This window comes from Periplaneta americana, chromosome 2 (assembly GCF_040183065.1).
Source record: "Periplaneta americana isolate PAMFEO1 chromosome 2, P.americana_PAMFEO1_priV1, whole genome shotgun sequence".
NCBI classification, from domain to species: Eukaryota; Metazoa; Arthropoda; class Insecta; order Blattodea; family Blattidae; genus Periplaneta; species Periplaneta americana.
The window spans coordinates 181,523,343-181,547,880 of record NC_091118.1 but is presented as its reverse complement, the minus strand read 5'-3'; positions in this window follow the sequence as shown (position 1 = coordinate 181,547,880).

Here is a 24,538-nt window from a genome sequence, read left to right as displayed (position 1 = left end):
TTTAGAATCTTAACTGTGAAAAATTGTTATGAAATATATATATGCACTTATTAGGTAATAATAATAATAATAATAATAATAATAATAATAATAATAATAATAATAATAATAATAATAATAATAATAATAATAATACTTACAAATGGCTTTTAGAGAAAACGGAGGTTCATTGCCATCCTCACATAGGCCCGCCATCGGTCCCTATCCTGAGCAAGATTAATCCAGTTCCTAGCATCATATCCCACCTCCCTCAAGTCCTTTTTAATATTATCCTCCCATCTACCCCTCGGCCTCCCCAAAGGTCTCTTTCCCTCTGGCCTCCCAACTAACACACTATATTCATTTCTGGATTCATCCATACATGCTATTAATAATAATAATAATAATAATAATAATAAATAATAATAATAATCCGTGGTTCTACAGCCCTTTGAGATCACAGATCGATCATCTGGCTGCTCGTCGCACGTCCATATGCCAAAGCAGAGGTGGACGATCATCCATCCAAAATGAAGGTACCGTGTGCTTACACGATGATCTCCCCAGCCGTTATAACTAGCTTTTTAACCGAATTTCGCTACCTATCGTAACTTCCCATGCTAAGTGGGCATCAGACCTATACACGGGCCGAAATTTCATGAGAAAATTTCTTTCCCCATGAGGACTCGAATCAGCGCGCATCTTGTAACGTGAGTCAATTCAGTTCAATTCAATTCAATTCAATTTATTAAGCCCTTAAACATACAGTGATAGGCTTCGTCACAAATAGAGAAAGGAAAAAACCATACATTTCAGAAAAATCACAATATATTTTGAAACTTTAAAAATTGATGAAAATACTTCACTCTTAACGTATTATTTGTAAGTAAATGTAAATAAATGTATTTATTAAAAACAATTTCGTATGAATTTATGTTAAGAAACTCATCTACAGAGTAGAAAAGATTAATTAATAGCCAATTATAAAATCTAGTTTTGAAACTATTGGTTGGTAACTTATAATATTGACTGGGAAGCTTATTATAGGTAGAATGCCTTAGACCACGACGCCACGGCGCAGGACTTATTTGGATTTTGTTGGATTATTAGTTTTCAAATTGCTAGCAGTGTTCTCCTTTTAATTACTAGTCGATATAGTAAATAAGTGTGTACCGCCTATATGCGGAATAATTGAAACTTGTAAGTTGTAACTGTGTAGTAATGTTTTTAAATGTTCGTGCAGTGAGAGACGGTAAATTATGATTAAATTTAACACTTTTATACTCAATATCCTTCAGAATTTAAAATGAATCATTTGGTTTGAAGATAGCTAAAATAAAATATGGAAAACAAAACACAAAAAAAACAAATTGATTGTTCATAAACTGCTCGTCAAATATTTGATGAGCACAGTCTTTTTTTATTTAAGGGGATACATCAATTTTTTTTATTTTATTGGGTAATTTTTACGACGCTGTATCAACATCTCAGGTTATTTAGCGTCTGAATGATATGAAGGTGATAATGCCTTTGAAATGAGTCCGGGGTCCAGCACCGAAAGTTATCCAGCATTTGCTCGTATTGGATTGAGGTAACTTGTCCCGACCGGGATTCGAACCCGGGCCACCTGGGGGATACATCAACATCTCAGCACTACATAAACAAGGACAAAATGAAATATTTTCTCTTCGGAAACCAGAAAGTGTTTTAAACTCAGAATTAGTGTTATAAATATCCTCTACCACTATTTTGAAAAGCAATATCCAGACATTAAACATAATTTATAGTTGCCAGTCATTAAAATAAATATACAAAATGATGTCCGAGAAAACTGCATTGGAAAAGTGTTTCGCACCTAATTTTTATATTTCTCAATATACGTTTAGGATTATTTTCCAATGCATTCTTCAATAATATATCTAGAAAGTGTACCAAAATCTTTAATGTATCTATGTGATAAATATTTATATTTATTTCAGTTTCTTGAATACTAAATTTCATAACTCTTAGGACATTTAATATCGTATATTATTTAAACTATTCATGTTACAAATCTGATTCTGGTACATTTTCTAGATATCAGAATTGAGAATAGAATGAAAAAGGAATCAATAATATAAATATATTGAGAAATAAGGAAATTTTACACTGCAAAATTCATAGACGCCAATTTGAATATTGAATTGCCAGTAATTATAAATTATTTTAATATCTGAATATCGTTTCTTGAAGTAGACGTTTCGAATATTTATCACATTAATTTTGAGTTTAATACACTTTCTGTTCTCGAAGAAAAAATATTTAAATCTTTTCTTATTTATAGAGCTCAAAGATGGATGTATTTGGGTCATTTGCAGAATTTGTATAACAAATGATGTCCATCAAGTCCTACTCTTCCCATTATTGCATTTATAACAATGCAGTTATAAATTCCTAACAGTGAGTAGTTTCAATACTAGAGTAGTAAACGTCACAAGAATTATTTCCTTCATGTGAAATATTTCACGAGAATAAAATAAAATTCTCATAGTGACAGCTAAAATGCCGTGTCCATACTACATAAGTTTTTAAAATGGAGCGTGATTATGTCCAGATAAAGGTTTGTTTAATAATTTAATTGAGAAAAAATTAAAGAAACATTTGATATTATCAAAACTTCTTCATTTATGTCTGAGTTTATATTTCCTTAAACATGATTACATAATTACTATAGTCCAGCAAGTAAGTCAGGTCTGTTACACCATTATGTTCCTATGGATACACTGTTGAAAAAGAAATCCCACAGATGTCAGCACAAGCCAAGATGATGCACAAAGACCCATTTTGATTGTACTGCTACGTTCACCCATTTTGATTTGGCGAGTTTGTGCGTCATACTCTTGCTTTATGTTTTAGTCTAAGCGTGCATTTTTACTCTGTCAGATCTGTTTGTGTTGTGTTTTCCACAAATAACAACATATAAAGTCAAGATCAAGAGGACATAATAGTACACGTGTCCAGTAGTTAAGTTGCTATTTTGAAGATTTTTAAGCAAAAAAATTTTAGGTTAGCACATGCTTGTTTGCTTTGTCAAGTATGTTACCTGTCAGATCTGTTACTCCATGTCATGTCTGTTACATCATTCAAAACAGTGCTGTAAAGCAAGGTGAGTGTACAGTGGTTGATTACTACGGCAGAGACATTGCACTACATTGATACATGCAGAATATGCTCTAAATAGTAGGGTAAAGTTGCCTAATTCCGTGATACTCCTAATTCCGTGATATGTTTTTTTCCACTGAATCTCACGGGATTGGGTATCTTGCTAGGAAGTTCACCGATGTCTCAAAATTAGGTGAAAAATGCACTTTTTCGAGGAAGATGTGTGGCTCTACGGTAGAACGGCAAAGCTTTGACTAACATTCAATTTAAAAAAGGATCATGGGATTAATAGTATCACGGAATTAGGCAACTTTACCCTACTTTAATTTTGACGTTCTCAATCGTCCATTTGTTATACAAATTTTGCAAATGAACCACCTACTTAAAGAAATTAATAAACACGCGATTTTTTTTATTGATTAGGGAAATGCAAAATTCCCTCTTTTAGAGGTGATGGACGACAACAGAATAGCCGGAGGTTAAGGTTGCCATAGGTTTTTATATAAAAACCAAGGATCTGTAATGGGGAAAATTCTCACTCTTGCTTTGATATCCGTCGATTCATGCCTTAAGGAATGTATAAGTTTCCACTTTCTACCCTTCCATCTGTCTTCACCACATCTCGCGTCATGGTGTGATAACCAGGGGATGAAAGAGGAAGAACACGATAGGGGGTGGGGGAGGGTCGTGAAAAAGGGGTGGAGAACGGTAGAGAAGGGATTTTGTGGAAGGAGAGAAGAATTTTTCTTTTTCCCAGTATAAAATCATAATATTCTCTGGTAGCCATTAATCAAAGAAGTTGGAGTGACAGGTTGAATTTGTATGGCGTGGGGCAGATATTGCACAACCCAAGTCTGTCTGCCAATGTGATTAATATGCGATTGCAAATAATGGTGCCTGCGACGCAAGATTCATCTACCACTCCCACACCTTCCTTTCTGCTCAACTCAAACACACCGATACAGCGTCGCGTCGCATTATTATAAGCAACAGAGGCCAACGCCGCGTAGCGTCGTCCTCTCTGACACTCTTTTCTCTGAGAGATTCCACGGATACTGTACACAGAGGTGTTAGTTTTCAATAACGTTCAATTTAACATAACCTTTTAGAACTTGCACTTATCTTTCCCTATCCTCATTTCAAGGCAGATATAGCTCTATAACCATTTCGAATTATTGACTAGCTTCCTAGGAACTTTTAAAAATTTCTTCTTCTCTTTGAAGTAATTTCAGTTATTGACTAGTTTCCCCAGGAACGTTTAAAAATCTTCTTCTTCTTCTGAAGTGATTTCACTTACTTACTACTTTCCCAGGGACTTTTAAAAATCTCTTCTTTATGAAGTGATTTCACTTATTAACTAGATTCCGAAGAACTTTACAAAATTCCTTCTTCCTGAAGTAATTTCTCTTATTGACTAATTTTCCAGGGACTTTTAAAAATCTCTTCTTCTCTTTGAAGTAATTTCAGTTATTGACTAGTTTCCCCAGGAACTTTTAAAAAATCTCTTCTTTCTCTTCTGAAGAGATTTCACTTTCTCATTAGTTTCCCAGGGACTTTTAAAAATTTATTTTTTCTGAAGTGATTTCACTTACTAACTAGATTCCCAGGAACTTTACAAAATTCCTTCTTCCTGAAGTAATTTCACTTATTGACTAATTTTCCAGGGGCTTTTAAAAATGTCTTCTTCTCTTTTAAGTAATTTTACTTCTTGACTAATTTCCTCAGGGACTTTTTAAAATCTCTTCTTCTCTTCGAAATAATTTCAGTTATTGACTAGTTTCCCCAGGAACTTTTAAAAATCTCTTCTTCTTCTTCTTCTTCTTCTTCTTCTTCTTCTTCTTCTTCTTATGAAGAGATTTCACTTTCTCACTAGTTTCCCAGGGACTTTTAAAAATCTCTTTTTTTTTTTTCTGAAGTGATTTTACTTATTAACTAGATTCCGAGGAACTTTACAAAATTCCTTCTTCCTGTAGTAATTTCACATATTGACTAATTTTCCAAGAACTTTTAAAAATCTCTTCTTCTCTTTGAAGTAATTTCACTTACTGTATTTGCTAGTTTCCCAGTACTTTTAAAATTTTCTTCTTCTCTTTTAAGTAATTTCACTTATTGACTAATTTCCCCAGGGATTTTTAAAAATCTCTTCTTAGGCTTGAAATAATTTCACTTATTGACTAGTTTCCCCACGGACTTTTAAAAATCTCTTCTTCTTTCTGAAATGATTTCACTTATTGACTAGTTTCTCCAGGGACTTTTAAAAATCTCTTCTTTCTGAAGTGATTTCACTTATTTATACTATACTCCAAGCACCTTTCTTAATTTATTCCTGCTTCTGAAGCCATTTTCTTTTTGACTAATTTCCCAGAGGCTGTTTTAAATCTCTTCTCTCTGAAATAATTTAATTTATTGACTACTCTCACAGTGATTTTAAAAAATCTCTTCTTTCTTCTGAAATAATTTCACTTATTTAGGTATACTAGACTCCAAGTATTTTTTAAAATTTATTGCTGCTTCTGAAGTAATTTCTTTGATAGACTAATTTCCAAGGGACTGTTTTAAATGTCTACTTCCTCGGAAGAAATTTGGTTTATTGACTACTCTCCCAGGGATTTCTGAAAGTCTCTTCTTCCTTCTGAAGTAATTTCACTTATTTATACTAGACTCCAAGTCATTTTTTTTTTAATTTATTCTTGCTTCTGATGTCATTTCTTTTATTGACTAGTCTCCCAAAGATTGTTTCCATTTCTTCTTGCTCCTGAGATTCTTCCGATTGTTGGCTATTCTCCCACGGACTTCCATAACTCTCTTCTTGCTCCTGGAGTCATTTCGATTGTTGACTATTTCCTGAGAGACTTTCTAAAAACATATTATAGCTTCCCAGGTACGATTTTAAATTTGTCCAAGCTTTTGAAACTATTTCGATTATTGACTAGTCTATGAGGGTGTTTTTTAAATATTTTATTTCTAAGTCAATTCGTTTATTGACTAGTCTCCTAGGGAGTCATAACCTCTCTAATTTTTTTGTTATTTATCTCTAATTTTCGGCCTGGGTAGCGTAGTCGGTCTAGCGCTGGGCTATTGTGCTCGAGGTTGTAGGTTTATCCCGGACCAGATCGATGGCATTTGAGTGTGCTTAAAATGCGACAGGCTCATGTCAGTAGATTTACTGGCATGTAAAAGAACTCTTACGGGACAAAATTCCGGCACACCGAAGACGCTTATGTAACCTCGGCAGTTGCGAGCGTCGTTAAATAAACCATAATTTAATTTATCTCTAATTTGCGACTAAAAGGATAATTACTGATTATCATGGCTTTTATTTTGATAGTTGAATTTCGTACTGAAAAATTACTGTATATGTTGCTATTTTTTTATAGTTATCTATCTGCTGTGAAAATGTGTCTGTATTCGCAATATGGAAAGAGGTTTCGAGTCCACACCTGTGGAGTAACGGTTAGCGCGTCTAGCCGTTAAACCAGGCCCGGGTTCGATTCCCGGTCGGGGCAAGTTACCTGGTTGAGGTTTTTTCCCGGGTTTTCCCTCAATCCAATATGAGCAAATGCTGGGTAACTTTCGGTGTTGGACCCCGGACTCATTTCACCGGCATTATCACCTTCATCTCATTCAGACGCTAAATAACCTAAGATGTTAATAAAGCGTCGTAAAATAACCTACTAAAATAAAATAAAAAAGAGGTTTCGAAATGACATCATTAATAGTCCTCCCTCCCCCCCCCCCCAATGATTTTTTGACTTTGAAAATTTATCGGTCGAATATGAACGAGAGAATTTGTGCTCTAATGGCAATCGAATACGAAATTAAAAAATGGTAAAATGACTAATGTAAATATACGAGGTGTATTATTAAAAGCAATATCGGTTAAACAGAGGCGAGTTGTCAAGGAGCTAGTATCTTTGTTGCAAAATGTTCAGCATTGGAAACCAACCATTGTCCACAACTTAACGACGTCTTAAGCCAGTCTTCCTCTGAATAGCGGTGGCAATAACAATGAGATCATTAGCCGAGGTTGGAGTCCTGAGGCTAACGACTTAAATGTCGGAATGGGTTGAAATGTCACGTACTTATGTTCGTTTCCTCCGGTGTGAAGATGCTAAATAACCTTTTGTTTATTTTTTATGAAAGTCGCTTCTCCGTTTTCGCTTCATCCATTCTACCCGGTGACCTGTTACAATTACGTCGTGAACACAGAATTCCCATAAAATTATTGTTCAACTTTTTAGCACGCTTTCAACCACAAAGTCTTTTGCGATCATAATATGATAGGTTGATTGATTCTTTCTCCTCAAAAACTGCATGTTTATAGACGGTAATATCGATTCCAAAAAATATTCCGATTGGTTATTTTTCTAATAGAATACAGTTTACCGTAGATATCTCATTAAGGAGATTTTGGTAGTTCAGTTACCAGGGCTGTGACTTGCGACGACTGGGGACCGAAGTTCAGTTCTCAGTCATGGATAAATATATAATAGGATGAGAAACTGCGGTCAGCACCATCTGACGGCAGGGGGCTCAAAGAAGATGATCAGCGCCCGAAGTTGTAGGTGGTGAACATTAGAACTACGTGTTGTGTACATTACCCAGAGTTCTCTATTTATCCGTTCGTTCGAGACGTTGTTCGAGACGACAAGATTGCAGACAGAAACTTGCTAATAAGCGGACATAAAGTGATACTAAGTGTGTGTATAAGCAGTGTGTATGTTAAACAGTGATGTTTGTGGACGTTGTAAAAGTAGTGTTGTTGAATGTATTGTAAAGTAATAGTAATATAATAAATTGAACTAAGTAGTTTTGCAGACTTTTCCATTGCGCTGTACACTAAATACCCAAAGAATACAATCCCAATTATGTAACCTTTTACTTTATTTTCTGTCTCTGTCTCTGTCTGGTTATATTTTAATTGGGTAGTGTAAAATAGATCGTCTCTTTTATCGTCCTGGTAAGAATTTTCAGTGGAAGATGCTGTGAGGAATAAAAATGTAAATGTTTTATTTTAAATTGGGTTAGTTTGAGAATAGGGTTGAGGGACGGAGGGAGGGAATACTTTCTGCATAGTTTAACATTTTCATCACCAGGTGCGGTGCTAAATACATGGAGTATTTAGTTTTTATTTTCGTTACTTAGGGCGCTGCTTGATGTAATAAGTTCTCCACCGCCCAACAGGTGGCAGCAAGATCAATTTCTACATTAGCGCCTCTATAGTCATTCCCGACGTGGCTCTTCCTCTTTGCTTACGTCTTAGGAAATAAAGGCTCTATAAAGTCTAGATAGGCAGTATCGTTCGCCATTTTTATTCTTTCGTTGCCGAGCTACCAGACGAGGAATCTATTTGCCACACCGTTAAATATTATCATGTCGTAACTCCTATGATAATAAATCAAACGCACTGTAATTCAGAAAATAATTGAGCGGCAAATAACGTCCTCGTGTGCTTTCTGCGAACGCCAACGAAAGAGCCAAAATGGCGGGCGATTATATTAAGTATTTATCGAGCCTTAGGAAATGCATAACGTCGTCATCAGCGAATCACAAGACGCACACGTTTAAATGTAGCAGACCTGCAATTTGATTGACTGCCGGAAATAAGAGCGACGGGACTGTAGCATGTGTTACGGGAAACTCAGTAAGTTTCGCATCCTATTATATATTTATCCATGTCTCAGTGGTGGCGAAGTTATATTGAGGAACAAACTTTCAAAATCTGACATATTCATTTTCAGAAAATACACTTCAGATGCCAAAAACTTACATATCTGCAATGAAAAAAAAAAAAAAATTTGGTGACATGTTAAAGATTGTTTTTTTCTATAGATTAATATAAAATGTTACCGTAGGAAAATCTTCGTTTATTAAATAGACATATATTTATATCATTTTCTGAAAATGGACATGCTAGGTTTCGAAAGTTAGATCCTCTTGTGGTGGACAGAGCCAAATTATGATACATTTTCTGGAGGTTCTCCGATTATTCCCTCGTCATTCCATGAACACTCTCCCCAATTACTCTTCGAAAAATAGCCTAGGCCTATCACTTGTGTTCTTGCGACGTCAAATCGATCTGCCGTGGTGAGCGATCCTCGTGTTTTCTCCAACGTTTGGTAGGTGACAGTGATGGCAAATTCTAGACGATTCATTGATATATAGAAGAGGAATCGAAGCCCTCGAGGATGTCATCCTCTTTCCTGATAACGATATGACGACGCATGTAGATATGTGGGACACGGCAGACCTACACCATGGGTATGACATATGGATTGGAAGGCTGGAGAGGAATGAGCAGTGTGGCGCATAGTATATCCAGTAAAGCCGGATAGCACAGTCGGCAGGCAACTCATTCCATCACGGTTGTAATAAAAACCTACTTGGGCTGGAGTGTTTAGAGATGCTCAATTTTCCCCTCGATAGGCATCTTTATACCTCTACCTCTTTCCAATATAAAATAATATTATATATGAGGAAAAATTCCATTTATAAATAACAATTCATATAAACTCGCAAGCCTATGCCTGTCACTAAGGAACAGTTGTTATTTAAATAAATAAATAAATAAAAATAAAGAAATAAATAAATAATCGCGTGAGTGAGTAAATAAGTAAATAAATAAATAAAAAGTGAATGAAAAAAGTAATTAAATTAGTGAGTGAATAAATAAGTAAATAAAAATGTAAATAAATAAATAAAAAAAAAAAAATAAATAAATAAATAAATAAATAAATAAATAAATAAATAAATGTGTTAACTTTAAACTATGATGGTATTTTATCTTAATTGAGTAGTTTCGATATGGTGTACATTCTGAATTCTAAAGAAGTCCCGCCCTATCTAGCAATTAGTATGTCCTTCGTGGTATCCACCGACTACTAATAGTTTAAATAAATTGAATATTAATTGCTACTTTGCGCTGTATTTTACAGAATATTTACTTTAACCTTCATTACCCATTTTTGACTTACACCACTTCTGCTCTCAACGGCTCATATATAGGCCTACATATAAGTTTCATACTGTTGTAATGTGTTGAGTTTCTGGCTTTTGGTTTGATGTGTAAAATTTGCATGTCAGTTTCTATATTTCTGTAGTTGTGGTTCGAGTTTGTGAAGTGTTCTGGATATTTTTAATTGTTATGTGATTTAGTTATGTGGTATGTTCCTTGTATCGTGTTTCGAAAGATCTTCTTGTTTGTCCAATATCCGATCTATGTAATTAGGTCTTTATTATCTGTATATTCTGCCGATGATTCGCTAAATCTTAGGCCAGCCGTGTTTGAGTTGTAAGTCCTGCAATATGATGCATGTTCATTCTAATGTGGTGGTTGTTTATTACTGATTCTAAAACGAAAGAAATAAACAAAGCCGATTAAGTGCGATAATTTGTATACGCTAATTTTGTGTTGTCCTATACGGTTCTGATTAGTTAAAATTCAAAGGATTTTTACACTCCATTGCTGAATGGCTATATTAATGAAATAATCTCTTTACATAGCTAATCGTATGTGTAAAGTGCCTAGAATCGAAAAGACAATTTAAGAATCACACTCCGTTTTCACCATCACTGAACAAATCAATGTATAAGGAATCAATATGATAGAGTTGGGACGGTGTTGAAAGGTTGTTTGTCCAAGAAACTGGGCGATCGGTTCCCGTCGCGTCTATTTTTAATGCCCATTTTATGTAATCGGAAAACAGTCTTTGTGGGTCGCCCCCTTTTCCTTTCGCTTGTGGTAACACAAGTGGCCAGTTACGTCATCACGTATGTAAAATAGAAAGGGAGAGTCGGTCGAAGTATGGGGGGAAGTGGGACTGTTGATAAATAATAAGAGAGAACCTAGAGAGAGAGAGAGGAAGGGAGAGACATTTGACTTGTCGCGGATTTTGTCGCACAGTCACTGTGAAGTGAAGGAATAAGTACATCAATCATCCCCTATACATGTCACCGTCACCCCTTCCTCACTACTGTCACCCTCCGAAACCATCACACAACCCTTCATCATTTCTATCCGAAATCCTGTATTCTTACGGTGGTTTTTTACTTCCTTTTATTGTATATCTCACACTAAGTTCACAAAGATGTTTTTAATCACCTTACGAAGAATGTATCACGCATTAAAATGCTAATGTTTTTATTTTTGATATAACAAGAGTCTTAACTTTCAAATGTCGTAAGATCTCCCCGTCGGCAGCTCCTGCTTTTCCAGTCAAATTAAATGACACAATAATCCCTTTTGTTTCCTGTGTAAAAAAATCTTGGAGCTTGCTTCGATATGCATTTGAACTGGAACAACCAAGTAACTCGCATTATAAAAAAAAGTGTTTTCCATAGGCCTACTACATCCCTTAAACAGCATTCGAAATTTTACATAACTCAAAAAAGTATAGTGGGAACACTAGTAGGGGAGAGTTGGGTAGTATCGGACATCGGTTAATATCAGACAGTGATGTTTATTTCATCTACCACCAGATGGTAGTACCTAAGTGACATGGCTACGTTTCTGTATGCGTCATCTGAACACTGCTACTACCATCTGGTGGTAGATGAAAGGAACATCACTGTACTACCATCTGGTGGTAGATGAAAGAAACATCACTGTCCGATATTACCCGATGTCCGATACTACCCAACTCTCCCCTAATACCTCACTTTGATTATTGTGATTTTCTATTAACTGACCTCAATGTCAATCAGTCTCAAATACTTCATGTTCACAGGGCAAATCCGGAAGTGATGCCGCACTTTTTAAAATTATGTTTATAATTTCTCTCCAAAAGACTCAAAATGGCTGAAAATTCTAGAGTAACATATTTCATATATGAGTTTTCATAATATATACATAGAACAGGTGTAGGAAGTTTCGGGGATATAAGAACAATTTAAAAAGCTGGATTCGAGGCGTCTCTCTCGGACATTTCGGTAGAGTTGCCGCGTCTGTTCAGGGTGAGACGCCACGCTGTGAATGAAAATATAACATGTCTGATTTATTGAAAATATTCATATTCATTAATTACGTAGGCTACAGGTAGGTTAGGTTCTCAGCGTATCTATTTATAGTTTGGATGTTGACTATTTAGTTTGTTAGAGTTGGAAAGAATGACATTTTATTAGCGCAGTTTAACTCTCGTGCATTTTTCATATCACAATCGACACATATTTTGTCTGCGTATGGACATCAAGGCACATGAAAGAATTTTGATCAATCTATACACTCGATCCAATTATCATTCTTTATTGTAAGAAAGTACGTAGTTTTCCCAGCACTCGGTCACTTGTTGAACTTTTAGGACCAATTGTTTCCTTGATTTGAGCTTTTGGACGAATGTTTCTCCTTATTCCACTGATCCCTGTCCACATTAGCCTTTCTTTTAAATTCAGTAAGCATTTTGTGTTGTAATCTACTCAAATCTGTAAAAAAAAAAAAAAAAAAAAAAAAATCCATCGACGTTTTTGTAAATAATGATCAACTTAATAGCGAGATAGAATAATAGTACATTATGCAACGAGCCTATAATGGTAGTAATTAAGACGCGAGGATGTTAATGAAACGAGCGCAAGCGAGTTTCATAGTTTTCATACGAGCGTCTTAATTACCATTATAGGTAAGTTTCATACGACTTTTTATGCTCGACCATATTTCTAACTTGAAATTATTCATAAGTATTGATGTTATTGTTATGTGACTGAGTGCAATAGCCTACCTCATAAATTGTGACATGTGCGCAGACGTGAAAGTATTGATTTTTTCCGGGAAACGAATGTCGACGACCTTGATATAATCTAGAGAGTAAGATAAAAATTAATCTTGATATAACCTGGAAATTGAATTCGACATTGAAAAAAGAGATGGCAAATTGAATTTATTTGAATATTATTTACAATTAACGCTAATTATTATAATAATAGAACATAACCTTCTGCGACAGTATTGGATTTCCAGCCTCCGTGACGTTTCCCTAGTTGTCTTTCGATTGCATATCCGAGAATAATCGAAAACCTGAACTTTAATGAATAGGTGTACTTTAATGACATGCATTAAAGGACTGCTACCAGGTGTATAATTACTGCATTTCGGCATGGTCGAGCATAAGGACATTTATTGAATAAAATTCAAGGTAGATATATTTATGAATTTATCAAATTATGTATTCAATTTCTTTTATACTGCAGAATATGTCCGATTAATTCTTGCGACATCCCTACCAAACTTCAGGTGGTGGCAGCCCTAGTCAGACTAGTGTGGTGTTTGAGGAACCTTTCATAAACACCTGGAACAAACAATGAAACGGATTTTGTCCTTATTGCAAATGTAACAACCTTTGAGTGAAGAAGTTCGCGCTTGAGCTGTTCGTCCAGTGACGTGAAATTATATTCTGCATAAAGTAAATACAGATAATTGAATTTGAAATATAGAGAATGATAAAATGTTACGAGAAATTCGTTTATATGTGTTGTTAAGTTTAGTGGAGTAATTTGTTTTAAAATTTATTATATTACATTATGGTAATCATTAATTTAAAATAGAATTTTGCGATTGCAGGCATCTCACTGCGAGAATAAACTTTGATTTAATATGTAATAATAGCAGTTAGTTTAATCGTACCTAAATTAAAGATAATCGACCGGACTTGGGTACCACGAAACCTGCGACATGAGTAGCACAAAGAGAACTGGACTCTGTTCACTATATGAAGGCGGTTGTGCACTTGGGTACCACGAAACCTGCGACATGAGTAGCACAAAGAGAACTGGACTCTGTTCACTATATGAAGACGGTTGTGCACTTGGGTACCACGAAACCTGCGACATGAGTAGCACAAAGAGAACTGGACTCTGTTCACTATATGAAGACGGTTGTGCACTTGGGTACCACGAAACCTGCGACATGAGTAGCACAAAGAGAACTGTACTCTGTTCACTGTATGAAGACAGTTGTGCACTTGGGTACCACGAAACCTGCGACATGAGTAGCACAAAGAGAACTGTACTCTGTTCACTATATGAAGACGGTTGTGCACATGGGTACCACGAAACCTGCGACATGAGTAGCACAAAGAGAACTGGACTCTGTTCACTATATGAAGACGGTTGTGCATTTGGGTATCACGAAACCTGCGACATGAGTAGCACAAAGAGAACTGGACTCCGTTCACTATATGAAGACGGTTGTGCACTTGGGTACCACGAAACCTGCGACATGAGTAGCACAAAGAGAACTGGACTCTTTTCACTATATGAAGACGGTTGTGCACTTGGGTACCACGAAACCTGCGACATGAGTAGCACAAAGAGAACTGGACTCTGTTCACTATATGAAGACGGTTGTGCACTTGGGTACCACGAAACCTGCGACATGAGGAGCACAAAGAGAACTGGACTCTGTTCACTATATGAAGACGGTTGTGCAGTTGGGTACCACGAAACCTGCGACATGAGTAGCACAAAGAGAACTGGACTCTGTTCACTATATGAAGACGGTTGTGCAGTTGGGTACCACGAAACCTGCGACATGAGTAGCACAAAGAGAACTGTACTCTGTTCACTATATGAAGACGGTTGTGCACTTGGGTACCACGAAACCTGCGACATGAGTAGCACAAAGAGAACTGGACTCTGTTCACTATATGAAGACGGTTGTGCACTTGGGTACCACGAAACCTGCGACATGAGTAGCACAAAGAGAACTGGACTCTGGTCACTATATGAAGACGGTTGTGCAGTTGGGTACCACGAAACCTGCGACATGAGTAGCACAAAGAGAACTGGACTCTGTCCACTATTTGAAGACGGTTGTGCACTTGGGTACCACGAAACCTGCGACATGAGTAGCACAAAGAGAACTGGACTCCGTTCACTATATGAAGACGGTTGTGCAATTGGGTATCACGAAACCTGCGACATGAGTAGCACAAAGAGAACTGGACTCCGTTCACTATATGAAGACGGTTGTGCACTTGGGTATTACGAAACCTGCGACATGAGTAGCACAAAGAGAACTGGACTCTGTTCACTATATGAAGACGGTTGTGCACTTGGGTACCACGAAACCTGCGACATGAGTAGCACAAAGAGAACTGGACTCTGTTCATTATATGAAGACGGTTGTGCACTTGGGTATCACGAAACCTGCAACATGAGTAGCACAAAGAGAACTGGACTCTGTTCACTATATGAAGACGGTTGTGCACTTGGGTACCACGAAACCTGCGACATGAGTAGCACAAACAGAACTGGACTCTGTTCACTATTTGAAGACGGTTGTGCACTTGGGTACCACGAAACCTGCGACATGAGTAGCACAAAGAGAACTGGACTCTGTTCACTATATGAAGACGGTTGTGCACTAGGGTACCACGAAACCTGCGACATGTGTAGCACAAAGAGAACTGGACTCTGGTCACTATATGAAGACGGTTGTGCACTTGGGTACTACGAAACCTGCGACATGAGTAGCACAAAGAGAACTGGACTCTGTTCACTATATGAAGACGGTTGTGCACTTGGGTACCACGAAACCTGCGACATGAGTAGCACAAAGAGAACTGGACTTTGTTCACTATATGAAGACGGTTGTGCACTTGTGTATTTCGAAACCTGCGACATGAGTAGCACAAAGAGAACTGGACTCTGTTCACTATATGAAGACGGTTGTGCACTTGGGTATTACGAAACCTGCGACATGAGTAGCACAAAGAGAACTGGACTCTGGTCACTATATGAAGACGGTTGTGCACTTGGGTATTACGAAACCTGCGACAAGAGTAGCACAAAGAGAACTGGACTCTGTTCACTATATGAAGACGGTTGTGCACTTGGGTACCACGAAACCTGCGACATGAGTAGAACTGGACTCTGTTCACTATATGAAGACGGTTGTGCACTTGGGTACCACGAAACCTGCGACATGAGTAGCACAAAGAGAACTGGACTCTGTTCACTATATGAAGACGGTTGTGCACTTGGGTACCACGAAACCTGCGACATGAGTAGCACAAAAAGAACTGGACTCTGTTCACTATATGAAGACGATTGTGCACTTGTGTATTTCGAAACCTGCGACATGAGTAGCACAAAGAGAACTGGACTCTGGTCACTATATGAAGACGGTTGTGCACTTAGGTATTACGAAACCTGCGACAAGAGTAGCACAAAGAGAACTGGACTCTGTTCACTATATGAAGACGGTTGTGCACTTGGGTACCACGAAACCTGCGACATGAGTAACACAAAAAGAACTCGACTCTGTTCACTATATGAAGACGGTTGTGCAGTTGGGTACCACGAAACCTGCGACATGAGTAGCAAAAGAGAACTGGACTCTGTTCACTATATGAAGACGGTTGTGCACTTGGGTATCACGAAACCTGCGACATGAGTAGCACAAAGAGAACTGGACTCCGTTCACTATATGAAGACGGTTGTGCACTTGGGTATTACGAAACCTGCGACATGAGTAGCACAAAGAGAACTGGACTCTGTTCACTATATGAAGACGGTTGTGCACTTGGGTACCACGAAACCTGCGACATGAGTAGCACAAAGAGAACTGGACTCTGTTCACTATATGAAGACGGTTGTGCACTTGGGTATCACGAAACCTGCAACATGAGTAGCACAAAGAGAACTGGACTCTGTTCACTATATGAAGACGGTTGTGCACTTGGGTACCACGAAACCTGCGACATGAGTAGCACAAAGAGAACTGGACTCTGTTCACTATTTGAAGACGGTTGTGCACTTGGGTACCACGAAACCTGCGACATGAGTAGCACAAAGAGAACTGGACTCTGTTCACTATATGAAGACGGTTGTGCACTAGGGTACCACGAAACCTGCGACATGTGTAGCACAAAGAGAACTGGACTCTGGTCACTATATGAAGACGGTTGTGCACTTGGGTACTACGAAACCTGCGACATGAGTAGCACAAAGAGAACTGGACTCTGTTCACTATATGAAGACGGTTGTGCACTTGGGTACCACGAAACCTGCGACATGAGTAGCACAAAGAGAACTGGACTTTGTTCACTATATGAAGACGGTTGTGCACTTGGGTACCACGAAACCTGCGACATGAGTAGCACAAAGAGAACTGGACTCTGTTCACTATATGAAGACGGTTGTGCACTTGGGTATTACGAAACCTGCGACATGAGTAGCACAAAGAGAACTGGACTCTGTTCACTATATGAAGACGGTTGTGCACTTGGGTACCACGAAACCTGCGACATGAGTAGCACAAAAAGAACTGGACTCTGTTCACTATATGAAGACGATTGTGCACTTGGGTATTTCGAAACCTGCGACATGAGTAGCACAAAGAGAACTGGACTCTGGTCACTATATGAAGACGGTTGTGCACTTGGGTATTACGAAACCTGCGACAAGAGTAGCACAAAGAGAACTGGACTCTGTTCACTATATGAAGACGGTTGTGCACTTGGGTACCACGAAACCTGCGACATGAGTAGCACAAAGAGAACTGGACTCTGTTCACTATATGAAGACGGTTGTGCACTTGGGTACCACGAAACCTGCGACATGAGTAGCACAAAGAGAACTGGACTCTGTTCACTATATGAAGACGGTTGTGCACTTGGGTACCACGAAACCTGCGACATGAGTAGCACAAAGAGAACTGGACTCTGTTCACTATATGAAGACGATTGTGCACTTGTGTATTTCGAAACCTGCGACATGAGTAGCACAAAGAGAACTGGACTCTGGTCACTATATGAAGACGGTTGTGCACTTAGGTATTACGAAACCTGCGACAAGAGTAGCACAAAGAGAACTGGACTCTGTTCACTATATGAAGACGGTTGTGCACTTGGGTACCACGAAACCTGCGACATGAGTAACACAAAAAGAACTCGACTCTGTTCACTATATGAAGACGGTTGTGCAGTTGGGTACCACGAAACCTGCGACATGAGTAGCAAAAGAGAACTGGACTCTGTTCACTATATAAAGACGGTTGTGCACTTGGGTATCACGAAACCTGTGACATGAGTAGCACAAAGAGAACTGGACTCTGTTCACTATTTATGAAGACGGTTGTGACAGTGACCTTGATTGAATTTTTTGAAATTAAGTTGTAATGAGTATTGAGACTTTTTTATCCCTAATCATTTATAGTTGTTTAATTCTATAACAAAATCTTACATTTGTCACTTTTGTTTATAAACATAATTCTTTGTTCTAAAAAATATAGGTTACGTTGTTACCTTCACTGCAGGTAATAGCCCCAGTATGCGTTATACTTTTATTTATTTGTATTGTTGTGAAACCTTGTCACAATTACAACTTTTGAAATGTGCATTGCATAGGAAAGGTTACAAATGATCAATATCTAATATATCAGTATTAATGTCCGTATTTCTGATCAGTTGTAACCCATTTTTTGAATTAATGGTGTTAATACATACAGTATTATCCCTCTTTGTAGGCCGAGTATAGGAATTTCACTTTAAAATATACCAGATAATCTGCAAATAAATTTGTTTTTTATTAATCTAGTTGTGGTTCAATATTCACATCATGACCTTCACCATATTATTGTAAAGTTTAAAGAAATGCGTCAGAACGGAACGGTCAACTAACTATATTGGGTATATGGTGAAACGAATATTTGGGTTTGAATTGTTGTTTGCTATTAATTTTAATAGGCCCCCAATTACTCGACAATCTTTCAATTATATAAATAGATTGCCTTGCGTTAGAACTTTCAATTTAATATCCTTGGATCGGTGCGTCGTGACTCAAGTAAATAGAGTCAGAGTGGATATTCGGGCAGTAACGTCGAAGATTTGAAACTACTGCAGTTTCATGTTCTATTACTCGGTGCAAAAGATTCGAATGCAGTGATCGCACGCTTTTTCGGAGGTCACTTCCTGACATTTAAGCGAAGAGAATGAGGGAAGATGAATATCTGAATTAGAGTTTTCGGTCCAGTTACTACAGATTTTCTAGTTAATTATGTTTACAAATTAATTCTTCAATAATTACAATTTATGAAGCTGGAGGAAATAGGATATTTCATGTTGCAAACACATTGGTAGCGTCTATCAAGATAATCTTCCTTCCTTTCTTTCTTTCCTACCGATTTACACTTCATTGCGGTGTAGGAAGGAAGGTATTTATCATTTGAGAGGCACACATTCCAGGCGTTTCCTGGTCGGTCATGTGGTCAATACATTAATAATAATAATAATAATAATAATAATAATAATAATAATAATATTCCATAAGTGGACCTTTTAGAAATCGATAAGCCTCTATTTAGGAGTTAGTTACCACCAAGGATCTCCCTCACAGACTATGTATGCATGTCACAACCGGTGAATATATAGTGATTTGTTAAAAGAATTGGTCTGAGAGTGCCAAGGATTAGCGAGTACCAACAATGTTAAATTATTAGATATTGACACGATTTCTAAAAATTGTATGATTCCTACAGATTGACAGAAATTCTGAAGATTTAGAAGGTTCCAAAAACTTACAAGATTTTTAGAAATGTACGAAAATTTTAAATCTGCCAGAGTCCTAACATTAAAAACATTCTTAAATATTTTCAACATGATTAGAAATTTAGAAGAATCTAAAAAAATAAGAGCTTAAAATGGTAAAGTTGTTATAAATGTGTAAGATATATTTTTTGAATCTGCAAAACATCTAAACATTGAAAATGTTCTTGAGCCTAAATATTTACAACATGTATAAAAATTAAAAGATTCTAAACAATATATGAAATTAAAAAATTCCAATATTGCAGAAATGTGTAAGCCTACAAAACACTAAACACTAGAAATATCTTTAAATATTCACAATATATCTAAGAATTATGAGCTTCCAAAAATATGAGCTTAAAAACATCTCAAGATTTTTATGAATGTGTGAAGTGTATAAATTTTAAATCCACCAGACACCTAAGGGGGCTTTTCATAGACATTTCGCTAGCCCGGGCTACGAGCGTGCTAAATAGGATTCATATCGTATTATATTGCTGACACTGGTCTATGAATACGAAAAACGTTAGTTCACTGATCATCCACCGAAAGCCCGCGCTAAGAATATCTATGAATACCGCCCTAAATGTTTAAAATATTCTTAAATATTTAGAACATACTTAAAAATTAGAAGGTTCTAAAAATGTATGAGAAAAAAATTTTCAAGATTTCTTGACGTGTTTAAGAATATTTTTTAAATCCACAAAACACCTAAGCATTAAAATAGTGATATTATTTACAGCATTACACAAAAATTAGAAGATTATAAAGAAATACGAAATTACAAAATTTTTCAAAGGTTCTTAGAAATGTGTAAGATACTTTTTAAATCTACATAGTCCTATAAATTGAAAGAAAACTGTTATTAAATATTTAAAACACAATTAAAAATTAGGAGATTATAAAAATTTCTGAGATTAAAAACGTTACAACTTTCTCAGAATTATGAAGGAAATTTTTTTATCTGTAAAGATTCTAAGAACAAAAATATATTTACATTACAATTAAAATATTAGGATATTCTAAAAAATTATGAGATTAAAGGTACAAGTTACTTGAAAATATGAAGGACTCATAACAGTTTATTATATATTTCTTACACTGAAAGATTTATTTGAATGTTGCAAGAATTTGCTTAATTATTCTGGTAATATCCTGTACAGTTTCAGCTTCTTACATATGATGCACTATAAGTATTTATTATTATTATTGTTATTATTATTATTATTATTATTATTATTATTAATGCTATTATTATAATCATCATCACTATTATTATTGCAGTATTTGTTGCTGCTGGATTGTTTCTGTTATTAATTATCGAAAACATAGAATTCCTCTTCACAAATTTGTTAGCATTATAGTTAATTAGTATAGTATTACCCTGTATTGTCATAGCAGTTCAAAGAAACTACAATACGATATGCACGGTGGATATCAAATACCTCAAGGGAACGTCAGGGTGCGATATACCATACTAAAGCAAGCATAATATAATAGGAATCCACCTCCTATATTGCAATTTTTCACAGCCTATAAGCCAAACAGGATAAAATTGTACTCTCGCGGGTAACGCTTATTATATTAACTGTTTTAAGCTCTGTCTCTATAGTATGTTTTTTTATACCAAAAGACTAGTCACGCCAAGAGATTTAAACTGGTCGGATTATCAGACCGGCTACCAGACATAAAGTCCAGGATTATAATGTCCATTTGTCAAAATGTCCATGGAATAATGTCCACGTTGAAAATGTCCAGTTAAATCGTCCAGAGTTAAAATGTCCATAGTTCTATAATGTCCACTTCACTCTGATATCCAGAGTCAAAATGTCCATAGTAGTATAATGTCCACTTCACTCTGATGTCCAGAATCAAAATGTCCATAGTAGTATAATGTCCACAACACTCTGATGTCCAGAGTCAAAATGTCCAAAGTAGTATAATGTCCACTTCACTCTGATGTCCAGAGTCAAAATGTCCATAGTAGTATAATGTCCACTTCACTCTGATGTCCAGAGTCAAAATGTCCATAGTAGTATAATGTCCACTTCACTCTGATGTCCAGAGTCATAATGTCTATAGTAGTATAATGTCCACTTCACTCTGATGTCCAGAGTCATAATGTCTATAGTAGTATAATGTTCACTTCACTCTGATGTACAGAGTCATAATGTCTATAGTAGTATAATGTCCACTTCACTCTGATGTCCAGAGTCATAATGTCTATAGTAGTATAATGTCCACTTCACTCTGATGTCCAGAGTCAAAATGTCCATAGCTCTATAATGTACACTATATCCATTGTTCATGGTAGTTATAGTAACCTATGTAAAAATTTTCAAATGCAGAACTAATCAGAACTGAGTTTTTTAAAGACGGAACGAAATCCTCAGTTAGTGCCATCACAGAAGAGTAAGCCACTTCTCTTCGTGGATACCTGTACCAACATCATGACTTTAATAGAGATAGGACAAAAATATATTGGCGATGCAGGAACATGAACCTCACAAACCTGAAAGGCATGCAGCGCACAAACAACGGGGTAGAAGACTGCCACAATCTTCTTCAACGCCGCCGTGACGGCTGTACATCCATCCACTTGGCTATTTATACAGTACCTAAAGCGTGAAGAAAATGGAATTTGGAGCAAGCAAGAGTGAGGCATACACAAATTAAAGAGTCGGGAATGAAACGTATTCGAAGAATCAAAGACAAATTCTCCAAATTGTGAGAAACTAAACGCCATTTCATACAAGTTGAGAGAATTTGAAAGCATTTCTTTCCCCTTCTACTTTCTCTGAGTTCGTCAGCGACAGCGTAAACGACATTTCATACAAGTTGAGAGGATGCGAAAGCATTTATTTCACTTTACGCTGTCGCTGACGAACTCAGAGAAAGTAGAAGGGGAAAGAAATGCTTTCAAATCCTCTCAACTTGTATGACATGGAGTTTTAAAAGTATTAGTTACCAACTTAAAAGTGGGGCTCCGGTTCCTGATGATTAATAACTTATTTGTACGAGTTATGGAATAAAATTTATTGTATTCTATTAAGCAGAATTTTCCTTTAAACTTGGACATTATGTTCGTTAGACACTATGGACATTTTGACCTAACGGACGTTTTATCGTCTGGCCTTTCTGTTGTATGAACATTTAGTACATGGACATTTTCACAGTATGGACATTTTGACAATATGGACATTTTGACCTTATGGACGTTTTATCATATGGACGTTCTGTAGTATGGACTATATACGGTGGAAGCGACATTTAGAGGTTGGGATAGGAGGAAGATACAAGCAATCCCCGAATGTCATTGGTCTGCTGATCCGACGGGGTTTAAAATTATTGGCGGGAAGATTCCTTCTGTATAAAAAACGTACTATAGTTCTAACATACAGTATCTTTATGAACCATTTCGTATTTCGCAATTGTTTTTTTTTTTGTCATTTTCATGCACTGATTCCCATATCATATCGTTGTAATCACTCCACGCATGTTTCAATTCTTGTTATATCAAAAGATAACATTTCTATATATCAAAAGTGAAGACGACACACTGTTACGTAAGATAATATAGTGTCACGTGAGACAATACACTGTCACGTAAGACAATGCAACATGATATGAGAAATATTTTTTCTAGGAAAACTATAAAGTTTCGACCCCATGTTGTATGAACATTTTTGATCCTGTAGACCATCCCCGATGACTGTGAAAAAGACGGCACTTTATCCCTTACACCCTGCAAAAAAAAAAAAAAAAAAAACACACACACACACACACACAAAATTTAAGTTCAGTAAAGACAAGTGACTGTTTATGAAGATATAACATTTTATACGACGTAACAGAATCGTTCAATGCACAGCATCGCTTGAATAACACACAATCATACAATACAACACAACAGATAAATACAATTCTTAACTGTTGAGTGATATCGGGTCTTTGTGGATATTACCACTCTAAGAGAGCCTGGGAAAATTTTATGGTATTGCGTTATGCTGTGATAGAAGCTGAGCTGGCGGGTTGAACATCAGAAATCGAGACTTGTACATTGCAACCGGTTTGAAGAAAGTAATTCAATTGCATCTATAATCTCGCAATTGGGTCAGCTTATTGTTTGTACTATGATTACATAGCAGCTTCATGACCCGCCACGAGGGTTTCTGATGCAATGCGAAGATTCTGCAAACTGGTTAAAATGTCTTAGAAGTATCGGCACATCCTGGCATATGGACGTCACTTGGCACTAAAAAAGACAAAACTCACTTCTTGTATGTGTTGGTGCATGTACTTTTAGCAACTTTCCTGTTAATCCCAACTCTTCACTTTCTACATGAAACAAGTCTGGTGTATTATTACTATTTAATGCGAGAAAAATTCGTACCGGCACCGGGAACCGAACCCAGGACCTCTCAGCTGTGCGCGCTGAGCGCTCTTTCCAACTGATCTATGCCGGGACACGATCCACGGCGCCGGCCGAACCCCGCTCGTAATGCTTTTTTACGGCCTTACTACCTGAATTTGAGACGATACAAGTCATATATGTAGGAGCGCATATTTAAATGACTTTATGGCCATATTCAACGTCAGTTCTGTGACAACTGCTAACAGTTCATACATCACATATTCATTTTTGTATGAGGTCTCGCCCACCTCATTGAATACTACACGGCTACTATGAAGTAGCCAATTTGTATTATTACTATTTAATACGAGAAAAATATGGCCACAAAGTCATTTAAATATGCGCTCCTGCATATATGACTTGTATCGTCTCAAATGCAGGTAGTAAGGCCGTAAAAAAGTATTACGAGAAGGGTGGATCGCGTCCCGGCATAGCTCAGTTGGAAAGAGCGCTCAGCGCGCAGAGCTGAGAGGTCCTGGGTTCGATT